This window comes from Aotus nancymaae, unplaced genomic scaffold (assembly GCF_030222135.1).
Source record: "Aotus nancymaae isolate 86718 unplaced genomic scaffold, 86718_ANA_hifiasm-v0.15.2.pri h1tg000076l, whole genome shotgun sequence".
Classification (NCBI taxonomy): domain Eukaryota; kingdom Metazoa; phylum Chordata; class Mammalia; order Primates; family Aotidae; genus Aotus; species Aotus nancymaae.
The window spans coordinates 5,067,350-5,092,630 of NW_026988491.1; the positions used below are offsets into that span (position 1 = coordinate 5,067,350).

Here is a 25,281-nt window from a genome sequence, read left to right on the forward strand (position 1 = left end):
TAGGGTTTCATTTTTCCCTACATTTTATTTATTTGTTTTTGATTAGGTAATACATTCACATGATTTAAAATTCAAAAGGAACAAAAGGATATATAAAGAAAAACCTCCCTCCCACCCAGTCCCTCAGCCATCCAGTTCCCTTCCCCCTAGGTAGCTAACATAACCTGTTTCTCATATGTCTTTCCAGAGCTATTTTAGGCATAAATAAGTAAACATACTTGCTTACGCACATTTATTTCTTTCCCTCCTTTTTAAACAAATGGCTCATATACTGTTCTAGGCATGATTATTGAAGTAGCCTCAGAAATGGGAGTGAGTATGGGCATGCCAAGGAGGAATTAAAGAAAGAGCTCAGGGACAGAAAAATCAACCAGGAGACTATTGCATTAATACAGATGTAAGGTGATTAGATCCTGGACTAGTATATTAAATGGGATAATCAGGGAAAGCATTGTTTAAATGTTTTTTAGCTTACACTAGAGTAACCACTGTAATGATCAACAGATAGAGTATTTCTGTGACCCCAGAAGTTCCCTTGTGTCCCTTTGCAGCCAGCCTACCCTCCCCAAGCCCAGGCACCCAGTCCTCTGCTTTGTCAGAGTTTTTCAGCTTTTGTGTTACAGGCCTCCATGCCCTCCATGCCCATGCTCAGCAGAGTTAATCACAATATCAGTCAATGTCAATGGCACTTACTCAAGGCCAGACACTCCACTAAGCACCTACATGTGCTCATTCATTGAATTCTCTTTACCAATTGAAGCAGGTACTGCTTTTATCTGAATTTTGGATAAGATACAGAGAAGTTAAATCACTTGTTGAAGGTCACACAGTTAGTACATAGCAAAGCCAGAATTTTGAACCCAGAGAAATCTGCTTCCAGAGACCATATGTAAAAATAATATAAGAAAATATTCAGACCCCAACAGAAAGACTTCACTACTATTCATCAAGATTCAAAGGGAAGACCAATCCTTAGTAGACTGATATAGAAGGAACTTGTCCAGAAGCCTTCAAGTGTGCTTTTTTTTTTTTTCAAATTTGCTTTTAACTTGTCAGTTAAAAGAAAGCCAGTAGCCTTTCTTTATAGGCATTAGCCAGTGGGCAGAGTTTCACTTTATTCCCCTGCCTTCAATGTGCACACCCCCATGATGTGTTCTTCTAAGAAATTATAACATTTAGAACTATCTCTTTATGTTAAAGAGCTGGTGTGGTCAGGGCATTACTGAGAATGACAACTATCTCTGCCTATCTGTGGGTCCCAGAATATGCATGTCATTCTGAAACCACAAGGAATGCGGTTAAATCCTCTAGTCACATCTCTCAACAAAGATTTATCTGTTTCACTGTTGTCTCCAAAGACCTTTTTTCCTGGACTAAGATGTTAATTCACAGTGATGTCTACTAATGGGTCTTCCCTAAAGAGGAGCCTATTAAAGGAATTAATTACATTACATGTTCAGAAACTTCCCAGGATAATGAAATGACTCCCTAGCTGAAATAGTATGAGAAGGAAACCATTGAACTAAATCATAATGGAGACAAGTTTCCATAAAGTGAAATGCAAGTTTGCTAATGTAACTGTAGACTATGAGAAACAGGAGAGTGAAAATGCTAATAATGAAACCACTTTTTTACTCACTGATGGAGTTTTAATAGATATAGATCATCTTTTTCCAAACATTTCAAGTTATTCATTATTACCTTGTATTTGAGGCCTAAGTTTGCCACTTACTAACATTGCCAATTAACCTTAAAATGCAATTTTAATGTTTTGGGTTTTTTGTTAAATAAGAAAGTCGTTATCCTGAGTCAACATAGAATAAAAGAAAATGGACTTAGGTTGCATTCGATGGCATTCGAATTCCAGAGGAGGTGGTAGAATGATCTATTCTGGAAATCTAGGTTGGTTTCGACACAGTGCTGCCTAAAGCTTGGGGAGTAGATTAGATGACTTTCTGCTCTCTTATTCCTCTGTATGATCCATTTTCACACTGTGCAAATCTACAGAAATGATAATAGCAGAAGAAAAAGATAATAGCAGGTTAATTGTGGTGCTAGGGATTGTGCTGGCAACGGGCAAACTACCAATTCATTGATTTCTAGGTAGATTGGGGACAGTGGTGCAGGGCAGGGTAACATGGAATATTCATTAGAGTCAAAGTCTGGATTGTAGTCTTAATCTTGGTTCTCCCTTTGTTTCTGGACAAGTCTCTTAGTTCTCTATTCCTCTGTTTCTTTAGCTGCCAAATGTGGATGGTGAACCTGTCTTTCCACCTAGGGTTTTAACAACCAGGAGGTAGAAGCAGTGGGTTATGACAGTCTACTCTAAATCTGGCACAGTACCTGGGCTCTGAGATAGTTTGGAGGTGGAATGGAGGGTTGGTTCCCTTGAGGGACCAACCCATTCATCATCAGTGGTTCTAGAGAGATCTTGATCCCAGGAACCAGGAGAGCCTAGCCCAGTTCTCTGGCCCCTCCTCCAGGCATTTGGGTTACTGTTGAGCAAAAGGGAGCTTTATCAGAACCTAGTCTATGCTTAACTGAAACTTGGGCTTTAGTCAGAAACAACTCAGCCTTCATAATAAGACTCACGGGGAAGTTGTTTGTATTAATGATTATAGTATATAAAGCAATCATTTGCATGGTATGAACTCTTTCACAGATTATGGTGATAATACACTATGTAGAGAGGCAGAAAAGTTAGAGTTTGCAAGATAATAAAACACCTTTCAATATCTTGCTATTGCTTAGATTTCAAGTACTTCTTAAAATGGATAAGCTAAATAAACTCTAACATAGTTCTGGCTAAAAGTCATAGTCTAACAGTTCTGATGGAAACTGTTAAACCAATTCTGTAACCAAAAAGATAAACAGCTTAAAACTGCCAGGTATCAGTATTATTGTAATATTCCCTTTATCAAAAACCTATAACTGAAATTTATAGGTAACAGTTTACAGTAAGCAGCAGGTACCTGGAAACTTGTCAGTTAAGATTTCCCTTTATTGAAGAACCTCTGCTGTAAGCTTTTCAGCCCTCTAAAGCCAGTAAAATTAAAAAAAAAAAAGCAAACTTTCACAATTAGTTTCTAAGGAAATTATGTAAAGGTCATGATACTAAGAGAAAAGCTTTAAATTGTCGTTTCCAATAGGACATAAGCCTCCTAAGAAAAAAACAACCTTGTGTGTTTTTCTTTTAGGGGGAGGCATATATAAATAACAATCAAAAATCTTTTTCTTGATTTAATTTTAAAGGAGATAGTTAACTGAATCACTTTAAAATGACTTCCTGCTGCTCCCCCAACCCCCTCAAAATTGAGAATACAACAAATATTTGCATAGGTTTATTATTCACATGCAATCATGAATAATTCACTTTGTACAGACAGCTGGGTAAACAAGAGATTTGGAGTTTCCTTTTTCTAGAATATTTTTCCATTGGCTGAAAGGAAACAGTATCAGTGGTGATTTTATATGATTTTCAGTGCCATCTCGTCTTCTCTCCCCTGGGTAGGAGACCCCTCCTCCCTTCTGTTCTTTTTTTTTTTTTTCAGTTTACTTATTTCTGTTAGTTTTTGGTTTACACCTCACCAACATAACATTTTTTATTACAAAATGAAAAAATAGCTCAGTCATTTAGTTTTTTTAGTCTGCGAGACAACAAAGTGTATGTTTCTCACTTTCCACAATATTAGAGTTTTTTTAAAACTGTGGGTTTGCTTTCGTGTGAAGACCCTCTTACCGATGGAAAAAGATCCTTCAGAACTCGCCTCATCATTACCACCTTCATCTTTTACTATCAGTCATTAACAATTTCCCAATTATTTGACAGTCTGCCACAAAGCTGGTTCTCATTTCCCTCTGCTCCTCCCAGGCCTACGTGAGGAAGTGGAGCATGTATCACTGAAAACAGGTTTAACCAAGGCATTTCCACTCCTGGGCAAGGGGGCCTAATTTACCAAAGGTCAAGGATCCTTCCAGTTCTGTGAACGTCATTAATCAAACTGTGATAGTATAACCTGTGGTTTAGGAGACAATAAGGCTTGCCATAATTCATCTATGACCAAACGAGGGGTTGAGGGTCGGTGTTGGGGGGGTCATAGTATATCTCTGGGAAATCCTTGCTCTTTGTCGTGGCCTGGCAAGTAAGAATTTTCACCACCCACCAAATGTCAAGCATCCACCCTGACTATTGAGGACAAACATTGGCTTTGGGATGTATGTGTCCTCTATTCAGCAACACATGTAATAAAATGTGAATGTGACAGAATGGCAAGTAGCATTCTAGAGAAAATTAACCATAATTTGACTAAATTAAAAATTAATGTTTTCTTCATTTAACATTTAGGGCTTACTATATGCTAGATGTGTTCTAAGCACTGCATACATATTAACTCTTTAATTCCCATAACAACCCTTTGAGATAGATACAATCCTTATCCTCATTTTACAGATATGGAAACTAAGGCACAGAGAAATTAAGTAACAGGAAGTGGTCAAGCGAGGATTTGAAACAGGCAGCCTGACTCCAAAGTCTGTGCTTTTAACCACCATGCTTTGCTATGAGTATAATACTTGTTTATGGTAAAAAGTATGGCAAAATAAGAAAAGCACAAAGAAGAAAAAAATTACCCATAGTCCCACCCTCTTCTTTAGTATATTTCCTTTGTGTGTGCCTGTGCGTGTGTATTTTTTTTTGTTTTTTTCAATTAACTATACTTTGTGAATATTGTGCCATAGAAGATATTGATTTGATTGAACATTTAGATCATTTTCTTAGTCTACTGTGTTAAGTACTGGGCCAGCTAAGTTTGGAAGCACTTATGATTGGTGGAATGGAGGGGGCTAGGGGGCTGCTGATTTAGCAGATGCCTTATTTCCCTAAGCCAAAGAGCTGCCCTGAAAATGGGCCAAATATAATTTCTTTTAAGCAAGCTGAAAAAAGTGTTTCAGCCTAGGAGCATACCATGACTCTTCCCTTCAAAGCATTTCATTTACATTCACGTTATAATGTTCAGTTTTCTTAGGGGCAAGGTAGCAGGGGCAGTCGGGGCGGCAGCAGGGAGTGGGTGTGAGTCTTAATGCAAAGAGAAATGTAGGCTAGTCAACAGGAAACCCAAAGTGCTTGATACAGCACAGTGACCTCTAATTGTACCCTGGCATGGCTGCTTTCTCTTTCTTTGATAGGGGTTGCAAAAATATAATAAATATAAGAATATATATTTCAAAAAAACATTTATCTGGTAAACAAAACTTGTTATATGCCAAGACAGTAAGCATCTCTGAAGCCAAGACAGTAGTGGTCATTGCTCTAGCCAGCTACAGCTTTTGGCCAAGTCACATGCCATCCTGTCAACAGCCAAAGAGGTAAACAGCATAGATATGTGCTGACCTAACCTCAAAAACTCTCAGGAGCACAGGGAAATTGGCTTGAAAAGACTCTCTTTTTTTCCTCCTTATTAATTGAATTTCTGTCTCTAATTAAAGAGGCAGAAACAGAAAACAATATTCAAAAGGGAAAGTCAAAGAATAATCCCCGTCTCTGGAAAAAAAAAAATCATTGAATCATTAGAAACATGGCTGCATTGATTCTCACTCGGTCCCTGAGCTGTTTACCCATTTTCAGGTGAGGAAGTGAAGAGGAGGGCCAAGGGCCAACATTTTCAAAGGGCTCTCTCTGGGAATTACTTTCATATGTACATAAATTTCCACAATAAGTATCTTCTGAAGTTTGTATGTAACTGAATTGTTCTTTCAAGCTTCTTATCCAATGTTCTAACTTGAGTTGTGCTACCAGAAAATCAGTGTAGCTTAATTGCTAAGTCAAAGTTGGCTTCTTTTGAAAATCAAAACTCACTAACTTGAGCCCCTAAATTCACCCCACCTCCTTATTTTTTCCTTTAAAATGCCTTTTTTCCTACTTCCCACAGTCACTGGTCTTAGGTCCCCTTGTAGCCATTGCAGGCAGCTGCCATTTGAAATTTTAAAAATGAAATTTGGGCTGGGTGCGGTGGCTCATGCTTGTAATCCCAGGACTTTAGGAGGCCAAAGAGGGCAGATTGCTTGAGCCCTGGAGTTTGAGACCAGCCTGGGCAACATGGTGAAACCCTGTCTCTACAGAAAAATATAAAAATTAGCCTGTAGTCCCAGCTACTCAACTGGGAGGATCACTTGAGTCCAGGAGTTCAATGCTGCAGTGAGCTGTGATCGTGCCTGAGTGACACAGCAAGACCCTGCCTCAAAACAAAGGTTTTTTTCTTTACCCCTAAACTAAGGTCACATCTCTTTCTGTTTCCAGTATTTTGAAAACTAGTTCTAACTCTTTCTAAGTCTTCGCTTCCAGTCTTGGGGGAATGACAAGGCATTGGGACAGGAAACTAATAAGCCCTTCCAACCAACAACCTACTAGCTGTTGAAGGTTACCACTTCATCCAGATTCCAAAGAGACTCCTTCAAGGGAAGATTTGGGGAGCAGTGAAGTACTAAGGACCAGACTAACAATCTTTCTCCAGAGAAGGCTTCAGTAGGTAGTAACTAGAACTCAGGCTAATATATTATATTAAAACTCACCATTACAGAGGACTTACAAATTCTAATGCATATAATCACATTGAAGTTTCATCATTATCTCCTGGGGGTGGGGAGTGGGTGAGTAGCAACTATTGTACATAGCCTGTGTTGGCTGCCCCAGATCTCACAGTTTATGGAGGACCTGCTCTGAGTGCACCTGTACCACGTACATGGCACCTGTATCATGGCCTTGGTCCCTCCTTGCCTTGAGTCTTCCTCACTCCTTGCCCAGCTCTGCTATAGTGCCTTATACTGCAGTCAAAAGCTGTTTTTCTCCAAGACATACTGATCAGTTAGCTTAAGCTGTAAACGTTTGGTTTTGGTGTCCCTCTACCCAAAGAGGAGTCTTCAGGGCTCCTCTCCTGACACCCTGCTTCCTGCTGTTCCTGCCCTCTCACGCCATGCTTCCTATCTCCCAGGACGCCCTGCGGCCACACCCCACCCAGGCCTGCTGTCTTGGAAAACCTCTCATGACTTGAGCTTGCATCTTTTCTCCCACAATTAAACTCACTTGCCCTACATCTCCTCTCTCTAAGTCCTACTGGGAGTCCAATTTGTGCTAAGAGACTACTAGCTGGCAATGGTATACTATTCTAATACCACAGTCCCCTCAGGACCACTTATTAGCCATGTGGGCTTGGGTGAGCAATTCAGCGCCCTCTGAGATTCACCTGTGAAATGGGGATAATAATTCTTTACAAGTGAGGACCAAGTGAAATCATTTGGAATGCTATATATATATCACCTGAATTCCTTCTCTTCCCTCAACCCTCCCTTTCTCTTGTAAAGTAATTTCAGGGCACCATCTTCTGCTGCCTGGATTACTGCAGCAGCCTCTGGACCACAAAATTTTCTCTGCAGTTCAAGGACATTTCATTTCCCATCTTGCAGATGGTAAGACACATTTGCAAATCAGCTGGCTTCTGAATGTGGCTTCTAGACATTCAATCCCCCCAACTACTTTCATCTTACAACTTCAGCCACTACCCCCGGCATGGTTATCTCTTGCAGTTACCACTGTCATACCACCTTTGCCTGTCGATGGCACTGTGAAGTCCCCATTGGCGCCTGTTCATGCCTCTCAGCCTAACCCCTGCTAAGGAGCTGACAGGGGCAGCGTGCTCCAGTAATGTTGAAGCACTATTCTCATGGAGGCTCACCCAAGAGGGAAAGAAAAGCAGAAGGAAATGAGGGAAGGAAGGTGGAGGCTAGAAAGACACTTTGGAAACTGTGAAAGTGGCCCTGAGCTCACATGAAATACAAGCCAGCAAAAGTGTTGAGATTGGAAACTTTAATGTGGCCCTTTTGAGAGAACAGCTGTAGCGCTGCAATTTCCTAGAAATCTGGATGGACACATTTGAAGACAGGGAAGCACTGAATGGAAATAACTAGAAAAGAGGCTTCCTCCTGAGCTCTGAATGTCCTATCATAGAGGAGTTACAAGAATGAGCAAAGCTAAGAGCAGACTGAAAACCCACATGTTGTACATTTAAAGTGATAGCTGGGAACCCAGATTCTATTCTTAGTCAAAAAAAAAAAAAAAAAAAAAAAGCAGGGGAACATGCATGAATTGCTATGAGCAAGAAAGGCCAGCAAGGAAAGAGGGAAAAACAAGGGAGGAGAGGCCAGTGCCAGCTTTCAGGACTGACATTACAATGATTTTTCTTTCCCTGCTCTGAGAAGTTGATCTGGTGGTCCTAAGTTCCTGGCATTGGGCAATTTCCCAAAAGTTTGGGAAAGTTACTCATGAAGAAGCAGCCAACTCCAGACAGTTCGTCGGGAAATGAGGAGAGTCAGTGCCTGGGTGGTTTTCATACTAATCCAGGATTTATTAAAGCTCAGAAAGCAAGCAGCAGAGAAGGTTTTTATAATGAGACATTTTGCAAATAGAGTCATCAGCATTTTTTGATAGAAAAGAAAGTTTCTCTCTGATACTTTCTGAAGGAGGTGGCTGGCTTGGGAGGCTGGGAAGAGGAGGGGCCTCCTGTGAGTGCTGTGACATGTGGGGGACTCCAGCAGTGGGAGACTCTTTCCTTTCTGAGTTCTCTCCCCTCCAGGGTACAGAGTTTTTATTTGTAGGTGGGAGGAATTAGACTCAATGATCTAATAGAGCTGACTTTTTCCTCTCAATGTGGTATGATGTGGCATCAGTAGCTCTGCCAGATACTGATGCTACTAAGGGAACGTCAGTGCAGGTGGACTTCACGTTATTACATTGACTTCTTCCAAAGTTACATAGAAACTAAATTGTTTTAAATCTTCACAAGTAGTTAAAGAAGCCCTACTTGAAATATTTTGTAAATCTAAAAAACACTTCCAAAAATGTTTTGCTTGTAGAATTTTGATTGGTCTCCTTTGCTGCTGGAACATTCAGGATGTATAAATGTTACGTTTTAGATTAATAATCTGTCCATACCCACCTTGATTTTCCAGAATGTTCTATCAAACAGATTGGTTTCCCTTCATGTAAAAAAAAAAATCCAATAATTCTTCAGTTTCTTTGGGACTTTATAATTTTTTACTTAAAAAAAATTGTTATTTCCAAACACACTAGAAGACCACATCATCTAGCCCTTGAACACAGCATTGGCCGAAGTTTGAATGAGGAGCTAGGCCCACAGCATAAGTTGATGCTGATTGTCAGTGGTCAACTCAATATACATACCTTCTTGGAAATGGGTTTTGTGCAAGGCACTGGCTGGATATGATGAAAGGAAGGCCTGAGCCGTTCAAACGGCCCATTCGATGCAGCAGCAACAAGCCCTGAAGAGGAGTAGGGTTAACAAATACCAACAGGTTACCACATACCTCAGAGCAGAGAGAGAGGTCTGGCATGGTGAGGGAAAGCTTCAAGGAGGGAATGACTTTTGAGTTGGCTCTTGCGGGGAGGTCAGGGTTTGTATACATAGAGTCAGGCAGGAAGAGCATCTCCTACTAGGAGGGAAAGAGGAGTGACGGCTCAGAGGTTGAGGATTGAAGGGGGTTTGTTGACAGAAAATGGACAAGTGTGGCAGGAGTCCAGAAAGGAAATTCTGGAAAAGTTTCAGAACAAAGTTTGAATTAAGGGTTTGCAAACACTTATGCGAAAACAATAATTACTAAGAAGAGTCAAGCATGGGTGCACTAAGAACTAATCACTTCCTGTTTTTTATAAGGTTATTAGACTGGTAAACTAGACGATGTTGGCCAAGAGATTCTTGTGATTGGCTGGAATTTGGTCTTTTTCTAATGTAAAGTTTCTATGGTTCTGTGTAAGAGCAGAACTCAACTGTATTGAGTTCCATTATGCCACTCGTTGCAGCAAGGCATCTGTGATATTCTTGGTAAGGCTGTGGTCTGTGTAAATCAGCATTCATCCCCAGAGATGATGAATCAATGGCAGGATAGAGGATGGTTCCCGTACTATAACAGGGCTTGATGTTTGGCCCATTTCACTTTTCCATCTTCATTTCTGTTTGCCAATGACATAAGGAAACATACGGGCACACAGGATACATTATCAGAGTTCCAGATAATATGAAACTGGAAGAGATAAGTAAATGTATTAATTGATATATCAAAAAAGATCTTTTGGGGCTAGAATGATAGAGAAAAACAAGCAGATGAAATACAATAGTTATAAATACAAAATACTGTATCTAGGGTCAAAAAATCAACTTCTCGAAAAGCAGATGGAGAAATGTCTTAACCACAGTTGATGTGAAAAGAGACCGAGGCCTTTTAGTTTACCACAATATGGCCCTAACAGTGTAATGCGGCTTGGCAAAAAAAGGCGATATTTAGTAAACACATTGTGTCACTCTGTTCTTTAATTCAACAAGTCCTTATTTAGTCCCCTAATATGTGTCAGGCACAAAGTTGGGCAGTGAATACACCCTGGGAACAAGACAGAAAGAATCCCTCCCACACACAGCCTGTAGTTTAGTAGAGGAGAGAAACAACAGCAGAAAAAGTAAACACGTAATCATTAAACCTTGTGACAGGGGTCTGGAGGGACACAAATAAAAGTGGGGCAGGGTCAGGAGGGACCTGAATTTCATGAAAGTGGTCAGGGCAGGCCTTTCTGAGGAAGTGGTGTTTGAGCTGAGGCCATACAAAGAGGAAGGAGAGGCAGAGAGGCAGGACAGTGAGTGCATTGGCCCTGAGTCTGGAAGGAGCTTGATGTGTTTTTGGAACTGAAAGACCAATAAAGCTGGCCCCCACTGTGACTGCCAATGTCCACCATTCTCCTGTTCTTCAATAGCAATGGGGCTTCTGACACATGGCTGCTGGCTGTACTGTATTTCCCAGCTTCCCTTGCAGTTGAACATGGCCATGGGACTGAGTTCTCATGAGTGGAATGCTAATAAAGGATCTTTAGTGACAGCTGGGGCCCTTAAGAGGTGGGTGAAACCCCCCTTTTCACACTTTCCTTTTCTTGCTGGATACATCTTGGACTTGGTAGCAACCCAGCTTATACCAGAACACCACATGGGATAGCAGATCCCCAATCAGAAGGGGCCTGGGTCACTGAATGACTGAAGAGAATAGAGCCACTTGCCGGCCTGGATCACTCATGTCACCATCACTCACCACTTAAGATGGTTACTTGAGAGAAGAAAGATTCTATATTCTTTAAGCCACTGGAGTATTGTCACATCTCTTACCTAACCTATTATAGAAACAAAGGAGATGCTAGTGCCACCAATCAGTCCACATTTAGAGCGTTGCATTTAGTTCAAAGGGTCACGTTCTTAAAAGAGACATTGATCATTTGAAGCATGTCTAGGGAAAGGTAACAACAACATTTAGGAGTCTGAAAACCAAGTCAACAAAACGTCTGTTAAAGACATTACAGTTGTTTAGTCTGGAAAAGAGATTTCTCCAGGGTGACATGATAGCTGTCTTCAAACATTGAGTAAGAGGAATGAAACTGAATTGGGGTAGCTCAATGGGACCTATGGCTGGTTGGGATTTGTGATGAAGCAGATTCTCATTCAATATAGGGAAGAAGTGTCTAACAATGAGGGATGATTAGAAAAAGGCCAGATTGCTTTGAGCATCAGAGGCTTCTCCCTATCACTGCCTCCAGAGACTGGCTACCCACTTGTGAGGAGACGTTGCAGGGGTGATCTGATATCATGGTGGCAATGCTAGTGAATTCTAGGGTTTCATGTAGGAGAGGTGATAAATCATGCAGGTGAAGCCAGGTTACAAGGGGAATTGACTGTCAGTTTGGAGTGTATCCTGGAGCCAAGTAGCATCTTGAAGATTCCTGAGCAGAGTAGCAACATGATCAAACCAATCCGCTAGGAACATTGCTTTGGCCAACATGGGGTGGAAAAAGCCCTGATTTTTTTTTTTTTTTGAGATGGAGTTTAGCTCTTGTTGCCCAGGCTGGAGTGCAATGGCACGATATCAGCTCACTGCAACCTCTACCTCCCAGGTTCAAGTGATTCTACTGCCTTAGCCTCCCAAGTAGCTAAGATTATAGGCACGCACCATCACGCCTGGCTAATTTTGTGTTTTTAGTAGAGACGGGGGTTTCTCCATGTTGGTCAGGCTAGTCTCGAACTCCTGACCTGAGGTGATCCATCCACCAACCTCCCAAAGTGCTGGGATTACAGGCATGAGCCACCGCACCTGGCAAAAGTCCTGATTTTTATAGCCCGTGTTGGTCATTGGGGGCTTGTATTCCCTGAACCAGTAGCAATTTAAAGAAAACCAAGAGTAAACAACATTGATTTTCTTTATTCTTGAGATAATCAAAAAAATATTTATGGGCTAGCATTTTTTAACAATTTATCTTCCAAGATGAATCATCCTTTCATTTCAAGGAACTAAAAGTACTGGACACCCTAGTCTCATTCAGGCTTGTCTCATATCTGAACCGCTATGTCAGGGGCAAGACTGTCACACCTCCTCTCTCAGATAAGGACTCACAAAGAGAAGTGAGTTGTTCAAGGTCACAGTGAGTCAATGGCAGGGCAGGCTCTTTGAGGTCTCCCAGCTCTCAGGCCCATACACTGCCTTGTACCCATGCAAAGGGTACCTCAACTAGGAATGTCCCCCACATGCCAGAAGAAACCAACCTGAATGAACATCCTTTCTAAAGGTAGAAATTACCTGAGATAGTTAAGTCTTAACCAATCGCATTTTTTTGATGAGTAAACAGGCTTAGTGAGGTCACATGGGCAAAGGCCTACCTGAGACTTGAACACAGGCCTGGGGTTCCTTGTACTACATCTTACCATTCTATCTATCCATAAAATGGTAGACCCAGAAACACCCCACACGATCACCTGGAACCAACTAGGCTATCATCATCAGCTCCACTGTCTGGAAATATAAAGGCTCATATTGGCTTTGGCCACCAAAGAGAGGAAACATTCTGCAATCCTTAAAAACTCACGGCCGAGGGGGGCGGGGAGAACTGTTTGAGCCTTGTACTTACAAAGTCAAAAGGGAAAACATGTGTTTCACATTTGTCTTGGGATGGGAAAGAAAAACTTTTCCTTTCACTTAATCTTGGTTTAAACAAACAGAGAGACTGCCCTTTCTGTAAACTCACCGAATGTCAAATATTGTTCACTCGCATGGCATCGGCTTACTAAGCCACTACAGAGCCACTTTCCTCACGTAATCCCCTCAATCAGAAGGCCCTTCAACTTGAAGAGGGTCAGCCGAAATAATACACATTTCCTCTGATGACTGGACGAGAGTCAGCTGATGGAATCAGGTTTCCAAACCTATAACCCCTGGTTTCAGTCGGAGACTTGAGGCAATACTGCTTCAGTCGTGACTCAGGATTTTGTGAGTGAAAGCAAGCACGTCAAGTGATGTAAGAAAATTCCCCCATTCCTCTAACCCACTGCCTCCTTCTCCCTGGGGAATTCAGTCGGAGAGCATTGTGTTGGGGGTGCGGGAGAGACGGAGGTGTCATGTCACTGGGTGCTGAGCTGCCCGGCACGCCTCGTATCACCATTGCAGTGGCCAGCGTCATCACCATTGCAGTGGCCAGCCTCAGCGCTTGACAAAGGAAGTACTCAGTTACAATTACCTTCCTGTTGGCCAGCAGCTCAGATAATTGCTTTGCAATGTGTGTGAGAACCTCATAAATTAAACCAAGAAACAGAGGGGCCAGGTCTGGGCTGAAGGGAAGTGTCAAGTGGAGGAGGCAGTGATGCAAGTCTACCTTTGAAGTCACTTTGTTTGTGAAAAGTCTGCTGTGCTCTCTTAAGGAAACTCCACTGGAATGAGGTTTCTGTGCATGTGGGGTTTAGGGCTATTGTTTTTGGCTCTGACTTTCACCTCAAGCCCTAGCTAGGACATGCATAAATCCCGTAACAACAGCCTGACATGAAATTGCTCACCCTCTCATTGCATCAGGGGACTTTTACTCAGGTGGATTTTGAATGCCTCATTGTTTAATAGGACAGGAAGTTTACTCTCAATGTAAATGAGGAATCCTTCTTCTCCCCGCCTTACCTCCTTGGAAGATTGTTACAGAGGCCTGCCTTGTTGGCCCTAGTCTAGCTTCTGGTCTACCTCCTTCCATAAAAGCAGCTGCAGCCCAGCAGCAGCTGCCCAGTTTCTTTATCAGGGTAAGGCTTTTCTTAGGACCAAAGTTTTGGGGCAGGCTTTTCCCTAGAGGGGGTGCTGGGTGATGGGTTAAGTAAGGGCCACCCAGGGACAGGGTGGGGCTGGATGTGAAAAGGGTTGGATTTTCTCTTTTCAGTTTCTTCATTCGGATCTGGACCTAGGTTTGTTTATCATAGAGAGGGAAGCCCCTTCTCCAAACCTTACAATGCTTTTCTTCCTTGGGCTATATCACAAGGAAAAAGTAGGCGACTAGCCCACATGTAGGGTGTAAGGATAGGACTCTGAAGTCAAAATGTATCAGGCTAACCAGCACCAGAAAGAAGATGCCTAATTCAGAACTGTGACCCTACCCTCTGCTAGAGCAAATCTCTGAGAAGGATAGAAACTTCTAGAAAAATCCTTGTGGGTCCCCCACATTTCACACCACACTCTGTAGGCAAACCCTTTTTAAAAAGCACAGGTATAACCCTCTCAATCTTCTTCTGATGCCCCCAGCAACGAGATTGACTGAGAGATCTTCAAAGGGAGAATAGTCTCAAATACAACTACTTTAGCCAAAGGAAACCAGATGTGGACAACGAGGGAAACGACAGAGACACTCAGTAAGATGAGGAAGCCCTAGTTTATTTGGTTTGTATATCCAGAATCTTTTTTCCTACACATCTGAAAAGAAACCAATAATGAGTTAAAAAAAAAAAAATCAAGTCAGGCACTGTGCATATAGACCTAGAGATTAGTCTAAGGTTGAATTCCCATCACCATTGCCTTCCACACACAGTTTCATCAACAATGATGAAGAGTCAAGGACGAGCCAGGTGCGGTAGCTCAGGTCGGTAATCCCAGCACTTTGGGAGGCCATGGTGGGTTGATCACTTGAGGTCAGGAGTTCAAGACCAGCCTAGGCAACATGGCAAAACCTCATCTCTATTAAAAATATTTAGGTTGATCACTTGAGGTCAGGAGTTCAAGACCAGCCTAGGCAACATGGCAAAACCTCATCTCTATTAAAAATATTAATTTTAAAAAATTAGCTGGGCATGGTAGTGCACACCAGTAATCTCAGCTACTCCAGAGGCTATAGCAGGAGAATTACTTGAACCCAGGAAGCAAAGGTTGCAGTGAGCCGAGATCGAGCCACTGCACTCCAGCTTGGGTGACAGAGCAAGACTCTGTCTCAAACAAAATAGTTAAGGATGATCCCTGACAGCAAATATGCTAAAGATTTATTTGTTTAAAATTGCAACATTGACCAGAGTTTTACACACATGTATATGTATATATGCATGTAAGTGTGTGATTGTGATTTTATTTGCACCAGGTCAGGTATAACTAAGTAAGAAGTGACAGCCTTACTGGTGGCCAGAGCTCTGTTCTTAGAGCTGCTTTCACATTACAGTCACCTGTAGAGCTTCATCCACAACACACAGATACCTGAGTGCCTGAGTGTTCCTCCCAGAGATTTGGATTTAACTGGGCTGGCCTGGGATCTGAGCACAGATTTTTTTTTTTTTTTTTTTTAACTCCCCAGGTGATTATACTGTGTATCCAGGTCACCATCCACTGAACTAGGCCAGTCCCCTAATGCAGTCTCCTCCCTCCATTGGTCTGTAAAATTGAGCCACTTTTGCCAGCTCCTTGCACAATATCCTGTTACTTGGGCACTGGTGATTCTCTCATTTCCCTGGTCCTAATTCTGGCTTCACCCTACACTTCAGTGTCTGGGATCTGGCCTCCCTGTGACTATACCATGACAAAAAAATTCTTCCTAAAATGTCCTCTTGTATAATTAGCATTTTAAGTTACTTCCTACTCAATAAAAATGATTATATTTATAAAGAATCTAGTCATTCTCATGAAATGAGGTGAGAAAGAACCAAGCTGCATTCAGTAGCACTTGACTGATTGGCTGGATCCTTCCTCAGCAAGTCTGTGTACCAGCTTCATACAAGGCCAGTGCAAATCCACCCTGTTGAAGGCACAAATAACTGTGTATTGGGAACCCTCAGAAACCTTTGAGGGCTGGCACAGAGCTTGGCACACCACAGGTGCTCAGCAAACTTCTGATGAAACTGAGAATATTGAGTCTGCAATTTCAGGGTGCTTCCCCAACCTAATTTGGTTCTGGAAATTCAAATGACTGGACTGAGAAAAAGTTGTCTTGGTGATTACAAAACCCCCTTTCAGAGAATGCAGCAAGTAGCAGAGCTAGCTAAAGAAATGCAGGTGTGATCAGTAGATACGCACAAGCCTGCTATCCTCCCTGCCTCTCCCCTTTCTAACTCCTCCCTCAGAACAGCCCTTCATGCCATTGCAGAACTAAGGTGCAGGGGTTTCCTTTCCACCCCAAAAGCAATTTGGTTGATGGGGTGTTAAGCCAGGATCTCTCTGGGTAGAAATGACTTTCTGTGCTATTAATGATAAATGGTGAACAAGGAGATTCTCTTTAGTCTGTTAGTCTGTGTAAGCACCTAAGTGCCCCAAATTCTCAACAGTTGCCATTTTATCTTCTTTGGGTTCTATCTTGGCCATCTCGCCTCACTCTGAGCTTGCTTCTGGAAGGAGGTAATAGACGTCAGCTAGCATCTGCCCACTGACATTGTTCTTCTGTTTTATATTCTTGAGTTAATACGTTCTAATATCTGGTTGGATGGACCTCTCCCAACCCCATCTCACCCTTCCTTTTCAAGATTCTGTTATTTTCTCTCATTCATGAAATATGAATTTCCTTTTTTTTTTGGATTAGTCTAAGGTTGAATTCCCATCACCATTGCTTTCCACACACAGCTTCATCAATGAGGATAAAGAGTCAAGGATAGGCCAGGCACTTGGCTCACACCTGTAATCCCAGCACTTTGGGAGGCTGAGGTGGGCGGATCACTTGAGGCCAGGAGTTCGAGACCCACCTAGCCGACATGGCAAAATCCTGTCTCTATTAAAAATGCAAAAAAATTTTAGTTCAGTGGCATGACCCTGGCTCATGGCAACCTCTGCCTCCTGGGTTTAAGTGATTCTCCTGCCTCGGCTTCCTGAGTAGCTGGGATTACAGGGTGCCTGCTCCCACATCTGGCTAATTTTTAATATTTTTAGTAGAGATGGGGTTTCACCATGTCAGCCAGGCTGGTCTCAAACTCCTAACCTCAAGTGATCCATCTGCCTCAGCCTCCCAAAGTGCTGGGATTACAGGCATGAGCCACCACTCCTGGGCATGAATTTTCTTTTTAAAAAAATTAATAAATCTCACTGGGGTTTTTACTGGGATCATAATGTATCAGCAAATTAATTTAGGACTAAACAAATTTTCTAAATTCAATTTTCCCATGTAACAATAGCTATCTTATTCAAATCTCTTTTAAAATTTCCCAGTAAAATTGTGTAGTGTTCTTTATCAAGATCCCACACAGGTTTATTGCTATGTGATTTATGGCTTCCAGTGCTACTGTGAATAGGATATTGGAATTATGGTTCTCAATAGCTTACTGGTAAAGATGAGCGTCTTAGCTTTGGGGTGTTTATCTTGTGTCCAGCCATTTTTCTAAATCTTTTCATTATTTTCAGTAGTTTCTATTTGTTTTCTTTAAATTTTTTAAGGGTACAACCACATGATTGCAAAGAATAATATTTTATTGTTCTGACATATTAGCGCCCTAGAGCTGCTGTCATAAAGTACCACAAACTGAGTGGCTTAAAAACAACAGAAGTGAGCCGGGCGCAGTGGCTCACGCCTGTAATCCCAGCACTTTGGGAGGCCGAGGCGGGTGGATCACGAGGTCAAGAGATCGAGACCATCCTGGTCAACATGGTGAAACCCCGTCTCTACTAAAAATACAGAAAATTAGCTGGGCATGGTGGCGCGTGCCTGTAATCCCAGCTGCTCAGGAGGCTGAGGCAGGAGAATAGCCTGAACCCAGGAGGCGGAGGTTGCGGTGAGCCGAGATCGTGCCATTGCACTCCAGCCTGGGTAACAAGAGTGAAACTCTGTCTCAAAAAAAAAAAAAAAAAAAAAAAACAGAAGTGTATTTTTGTACAGTTCTGGAGGCTGGAAATCTGAAATCAAGGTGTCAGCTGGGTTGGCTCCTTCTAGAGGCTCTGAGAGAGAAACTGTTCCATGCCTCTCCTACTTCCAGTGGTTGCTAGCAATCCTTGGTGATTCTTGTCACAAAGGCCCATCACTCCAGTCTCTACCTTTGTCTTCACAAAGGTTTCTTCCCCACGTGTCTGTGTATCTCTAAATCTCTCTCTCCTTATACAGATATTAGTCATTGCACTTAGGGCCTACTCTGCTCCAGTATAACCTCATCTTGACTTGATTACATCTACAAAGACCAGATTTCCAAATAAGGTCAGATTCACGGGTACCAGGAGTTAAGACTTTAACATATCTTTTTGGGGGACACAGTCCTGCAGCATCTAGTGTACTTGTTTCTGATGAGGCTACATCTAGAAGTTGTGGTCCGGCTCGTGAACCATATTTTAAGATGTACGTTGCAAAAAGGCATTTGTCCTGATAAAAGTGGCCACATGGTGAAGGGTCTTACATCTTCGTGATATGAGAAATGCTACGGGAACTCTTCAGCTTGGATCCAGGCCTTTGGAAGAGTATAATGTCCACCTTCACATACATATGGGGCTTTCATGGTACACATAATCTGTATTGGAGGGAAGTAGATTTTGGCTCAATATAATTTTGGCTCAGGATCCAAAGGATCTTTGGATTAAGGCCATTTACTAAGGGCAGTGTACTTAAAGCAGTAGTAACCTACCTCATCCTTCGCTCATCTGACAAATATGTACGAGGCCTCATATGCTCCAGGCAGCAGGCACCAGGCCAGATGTGAGGGCAATAACAGGCTTACGAGAGATACAGGTCTTGCCCTCAGGAAGCTTGCAGTCTAGCAGGCCCTGACAAGGTCCAGGCAGGCTGGGAGGTCATGTTGATCAAATTGTTTCTGAGCTAAGGCATCATGGTCTTTATGGCCCTTGAGAGGCAATAGGTAAATGAAAGCGGGAGTTTGGGGTGAGGAGTGGAGGTTGAGTGGAATGGAATTTTTTAAAAAAATTTATCAGCTTACATCAGAGGAATGAATTAAAAAAAAGGAAAAAGATTAGAATGAATACAAGGGCTTTCCCTGGCAGGCCACATGCAAAAAAAAGCTGGCTCCTTCACGCCATCATGCACATCTGACCCTCAGTGGAGAACTTTTATCTTCACAAGTCTCAGATTCCAGTCTCCTGCTTCCCATTACAGCCTTCTCAGCCTACCCCACCCAGCCTGAGTAACGAAGCTCAACAAACAAAACAGCAACTGCTCGGTCCAGAGCCACCTCACTGGGAAAACAAGTCTCTCTCCCAAATCTCCGCAGACAAAATAGCCTGGGCCCTAGGTGTTTCCCCTTCTGCCCAGGACATGCAGCCAGGAAAGCAAAGCGAGAAGCGCTAAATCAAGTATTTGTAGCCAAACTAGACCCAGGAGTAGAAGGGAGAGGCCTCCACTCTCAGTGGCTGCTGCTCCTTGATGAGCCAAAACAAAGCCGGTGCCAAGGAAGTTAATCTGCCCTGAGATAGGGGAGAGCCACTCCCTGAGGTGGAGAAGAAGCTTGGGCCCAGGGCACGCTCTGGCCTAGGAGGTGCACACAGCCAAGGTCAACTTTCTGGGTGAGAGCAGGTTCAGTCCTTCAGGAAAAGAAACCCCCTATGTGCTTGACTGCTGCCTTTGACCATATGAGGAGATAAATACATCATTTAAAAGATCTGTCAGCCTCACGCCTGTAATCCCAGCAATTTGGGAGGCCAAGGCGGGTGGATCACTTGAGGTCAGGAGTTTGAGACCAGCCTGGCCAATATGGTGAAACCCTGTATCTACAAAAAATACAAAAATTAGGGCCAGGCGCAGTGGCTCATGCCTGTAATCCCAGCACTTTGGGAGGCCGAGGCAGGCAGATCACAAGGTCAGGAGTTTGAGACTAGCCTGGCCAACATGGTGAAACCCTGTCTTTACTAAAGATACAAAAAATTAGCCAGGCATGGTGGTGGACACCTATAACCCCAGCTACTCAGGAGGCTGAGGCAGGAGAATCACTTGAACCCTGGAGGCAGAGGTTGCAGTGAGCCAAGATCGTGCCATTGCACTCCAGCCTGGGCAACAGGGCAAGACTCCATCTCAAAAAAAAAAATTAGCTGGGAGTGGTGGTGCATCCTTGTAGTCCCAGCTACTCAGGAGACTGAGGCACAAGAATTTCTTGAATTCAGGAGGCAGAGGTTGCAGTGAGCCGAGATTGCACCACTGCACTCCAGCCCGGTGACAGAGCGAGACTCCATCTCAAAAAAATAAAAAGATCTATCATTTGTCATTGGTACTTGGAAATGCCTGGTACTCAACACCAAGGAAGTCTTGAAAAACATCTGGTAGAGATCATGGGGTTCCTGCCCCCACCGTCCATCCTTCCCCTGCTTCTCTGCATAGGTGCACGTAGCCTCACCTGAGCACACACACACAGGCACACGGGCACATATGCCAGCATGCATACATTCACCCACACATGCATCCTCACACATGTATATGTACGTGCATGTGCACACACACCCACATACACAAACACACTCCTATATGTGAGTGTGCACACAATCCACCTAAACACACATTCTCATATGCACCTGTGTGCACACACATTCTCACACAAAGCACACATTCTCTCTCACACACATGACTATAACTGCACATGCATGCGTCCTTATACACACATTCACACACAAACATGCACTCTGTATACACATGAACTTGCACCCTTACATCTTCACACATATCCATGCCTATACGTTAATGTACACGTTTACCCTCATACACAAGCACACATGTGCCTTTTCACATGTGCACATGTGCCCACACTGTCATAGTGCTCTCTCTCTCACACACACACACACACACACACACACACACACATATGCATCCTCACACCTGCATACCCCTCATGCTCTATACTTGGACGAACATGCGTCCTCTCATGCACACACCCCTTTTTTGCTGATGCTTCTCCCAGAGTTGATGTGACTGTCTCCTCCTCACAGTCTGGTGCCTGGCTTGGCAGACAGATGGTAGCAAAGGCCCATAGCCCCAGGCCACCCGTGGGCCCCAGAGGAGTGCTCCTGCCATCCATCCATCACAAAAGAGCCAACACCCCAGAGTTAGATCAATGTGGTCCGCACAGTAGCTTGGTGACCATGAATAAGTGACACAGCCTGAGTCTTAGTTTTTCATCCAAAAAAGGTGGCTAACACTTATTTCATGGAGTTGGGAAGACTGAGATGACAGAGGTGAGGTGGCCACGCATAGTAGGTGCTCAGGAAAGAGCTCTTTCAGTTTACTGCCCTGGGCCACCAGAACTCCCAGACCACCATTCTCCAGGGCCCCACGCACACGGGAGTGGGAACTAATGAAATCCAAATGTGAAATACTCTAGGCCTTTCATGTGGTTGCTGGTCAGAAGCACATTTGATAAGGTGTCCTGGCTGTCCTGGCCCTCCCTATATGAAGTCTGTCTAGCCAAGACATTTCCAGGGATCTAATGAGAAGGGAACGTGGTTGGGTGATTTCAAAGGTGATGGGAAAGACATTGTTTCTCATTTATTAAGCTGCCAGGGCCGGTTGGAGAAAAGCAGAGGAAAGAGAAGCTACAGGAAAGGAGAGCCAGAGAAACAGAACCTGAAAGAGCTCCCCAGGCTGCTGCCTGGAACATCTGGAACTATGCTAATGGGCATGGAGGGAGAGCAGCCGCCAAGCCATCTCTTGGCACGAGCTCTGAGAGCCGCCCGAGGGAGCTGGAGCACACGCCGTGGGACTTTTCCCCTGAGATACTGCAGCTTCCTCCTGGAGCTGGCCCGGGGTGGCAGCCCAAACACGGAAACGTGTTCTGAATCTTCTTCCCAGCAACCGCTGCTGGGCCTCAGTTTCTCTCTGTGAGGCAGGCAGTTGAGTGAAGATGAACAAACCCATATCTTTGGGGACAAAATGAAAATATAATATTGCGAGTGTCAGACACTGCGCCGAGTTCTGCACATGCATCCTCTTAATCTTTAAAACAACTCCAGAGGTGGCACCCATTTTGCAGATAGGATAACTGCTCAGAAAGGGTGTGTGTGTTACCTAAGGTCACAGAGCCGGCAAGGGCACCAGGTGAGAATTTCAACCCAGAGCCACTGGCCTCCTAACCACAGTGCTCTCCTGCTGAGAGTGTAAGTACTCATCTTCCCAGCTCTCCCTGCAGTCAGGGAGCCAGAACGCCCTGGGACCGGAAACTGCCGCCTGGATGACCTCAGCCAGCTGCCTCGTCTCACAGACGGGGAAAGTGAGAACCAGAGAAGGCCAGTGACTGGCCCAAGGTCACATTGCGTCCCATATCCTCCTCTCATTCCCGGACTTCCAGCTCCCCAACGGCCCCAGCACAGAGCTGGGGAAAAAATCTTCAGAGACATCCCCTTGGGAAGACAGCTGGGAGGCAGGGCTGGGCTGGGGGCATTTGTGACCCAGCAATGATGTGATGAGGTGCTGACGAAAGTACTGTATTTCCCCCTTTTGAGAAACGCTTTGGCATCAGACAAGTCTTGGGGGAGGGAGGAGAGGAATTTGGCAGGGATCTGGTTATAAGCCATCTGGAGGGCGGTGTGAGGACCGGAAAAGCCGCTGCCCATTCTGTTTGGTCTCATCCCCTGAATGAGGTCACTGAATGTGCACGGGAGGCTCAGTGCTGCCCCACTCCAGCCTGATGGAGAAATCCTACCCCAAATCCCAAAGCAGGGACATTCCCGCCAATTTTGCAGCCTTTGTCCTGTGGGACCGAGCAAGGGATGATCACACACTTGCCTGCTCACCCGGAAGTGAGTCTCACGTCATTGCATCAGAAGGGTGACAGCCTAACACAAGTCATTGCTAAGCCACTCCTGCGTGCTTAAGATTCACATTCTTGCTGCGTTCTCATCACTGCACAGGAGCCATTATTCCCACTCCTTGCCCCCATTTACAGACGAGGACACTGAGGCCCAGAGTTTTTTGTTTTGTTTTGTGTTTTTTTGAGACTGAGTCTTGCTCTGTCACCTAGGCTGGAGTGCAGTGGCATGATCTCTGCTCACTACAACCTCTACCTCCTAGGTTCAAATAATTCTCCTGCCTCAGCCTCCCAAGTAGCCGGGACTATAGGCGCGTGCCACCACGCCCAGCTAATTTTTGCATTTTTGGTAGAGACAGGGTTTCACCATGTTGGGCAGGCTGGTCTCAAACTCCTGACCTCAAGTGACCCACCACCCTCAGCCTCCCAAAGTGCTGGGATTACAGGCAAGAGCCACTGCACCCGGCCTGATTTTGTTTTGTTTTGTTTTTTTCAGAGATACGGTCTGACTGTGTTGCCCAGGTTGGAGTGCAGTGGTATGATATTAGCTCACTGTAGCCTCAAACTCCTGAGCCCAAGCAATCCTCTCACCCCAGCCTCCCAGGAGCTGGAACTACAGGTGCATGCCACCATGCCTGGCAAATTTTCTTATTTTTTGTAAAGATGAAGTCTCACTCTGTTGCTCAGGCTGGTCTGGAATTCAGGGATTCAAGTGATCCTCCAGTAGTTCTGGGATTACAGGCGTGAGCCACTGTGCCCAGCCAACCCCAGAGAGTTTTGATGGGGTTACAGAGGTCCTGACCACGGAGCCCGAACTCCAATCCAGCTATGTGAGGTGCAAGCCCAGGCTTCCTCCAGGGCCACTGTGCTGCAACTGTCACCACTTCCTGGCACCTCAAGTGACACCTGAGTATCATTCAAGGAGAAATGGCCTGTATCCTGGCAATCCCCGCCACCCCACTTCTCTTCTCTGAATTAGGGACTTCAGCAGAGACAGAGCCTCAGCAGCCTCCACCCGTCCCCTCGTGTTGGCCTTGCTCACCCACGGATGAGTCAGTCGGAATTTTGGACATCCTGGCTCAGCGGCTGTGGTACCAGGAGCTGTCAGGAGGCGGGAATGTAGGGAATGTGGCTCACTGTGCTCCCGCCCGCCCAGGCCGAATCCGCAGAGAGGTTTGGAAGGTGAATGACACAATGTTTGTCAAGGGCTTGGGACGACAGGTGCATGTGAAGATGAGGACAAAGACTGATTCTTTTCTCGGGGCTGCCGGTGCAGTTTCACCTCCCTCCCACACATGTCCGCGTTCCGGGCCCGGACGCTTGGTGCCCTGGGCTCCAATGAAGGGCAAGACATCACTGATTAGGAAGCAAGAAGGGGAAAAAATGTCCCCGGCTCTTAAAAGAGTGTTTGACCTCCTTGCCCAAGTGCCATCCCAAAACATAGCATTTTTGGATTTTTTTTTCTTTTACAGACAGGGTCTTGCTCTGTCACCCAGGCTGGAGTGCAATGGTGTGATCACAGCTCACTGCAGCTTTCAACTCCTGGGCTCAAACAATCCTCCCCGCTCAGCCTCCCAAAGCTGGGAGGTAGGCGTGAGCCACTGCATAGGGCCCTGACACGGCTTGGATTCTGTCTCTCTCCGGCTCAGATGCCTTTGTGCAGGCCACACAAACTTTTCCAGCATCTTCTCGGTGCGGGGCTCTGTCTGGGCACCAAGAGTGGTGAAGAAGGCAGTGATAGTCCTTCCCCCAGGGAGTTTCCCTTCTGGAGAAGGGTTCAGATAATTAAAAAGTGAATGTGTGATTACAGATTAGCAGTGTGGGGGAGGAAACAAACCAGGTCTACGATGGAAACTCAGAGAATGGAGTTCCTTTAAAATGAAACAAACGCCAAGAGTTGTGTGGTGCCTAAATGTGCTACTGAACACATCGTGTTTCCCAGCCTTGCTGCCTCAGTTCATGTAATCCCCGCATCCGGTTCCTTTCTCCTCCCACCTTTCCAGGGCCTGTGCTGCCCACTTTGCCCTCCAGAAACTTCCTTGCCCACTTAGTGCTCTGCCCTCTGGATATAAAACCACCTTCTCACGTCTCACCCTTCCTGTGGGAAGCATCGCTGTCTCCTGCACCAAGGCTGCATGAGAATTCCCTCCGACACATGTGCCCCGGAATCTTTTATTTTGGTGCCAGGCACTGGAGAGACGCAAAATAAATACTTCTTTAGCAAATGGGCATCCCCAGATTCCGGCTGACCGTGGAA

General features: G+C 44.5%; 1 long non-coding RNA gene across 1 annotated transcript; it reads right to left on the reverse strand.

Annotated features, from left to right (window-relative positions):
* LOC135271304 (uncharacterized) lies at positions 1-24,212 on the reverse strand. Its single transcript, XR_010339419.1, has 3 exons — positions 24,067-24,212; positions 9,233-9,330; positions 1-2,001 (listed from the first exon to the last, which is right to left on the reverse strand). It is a non-coding gene; the product is annotated as an uncharacterized LOC135271304 (long non-coding RNA).
* Positions 24,213-25,281: the final 1,069 nt, after the last annotated feature.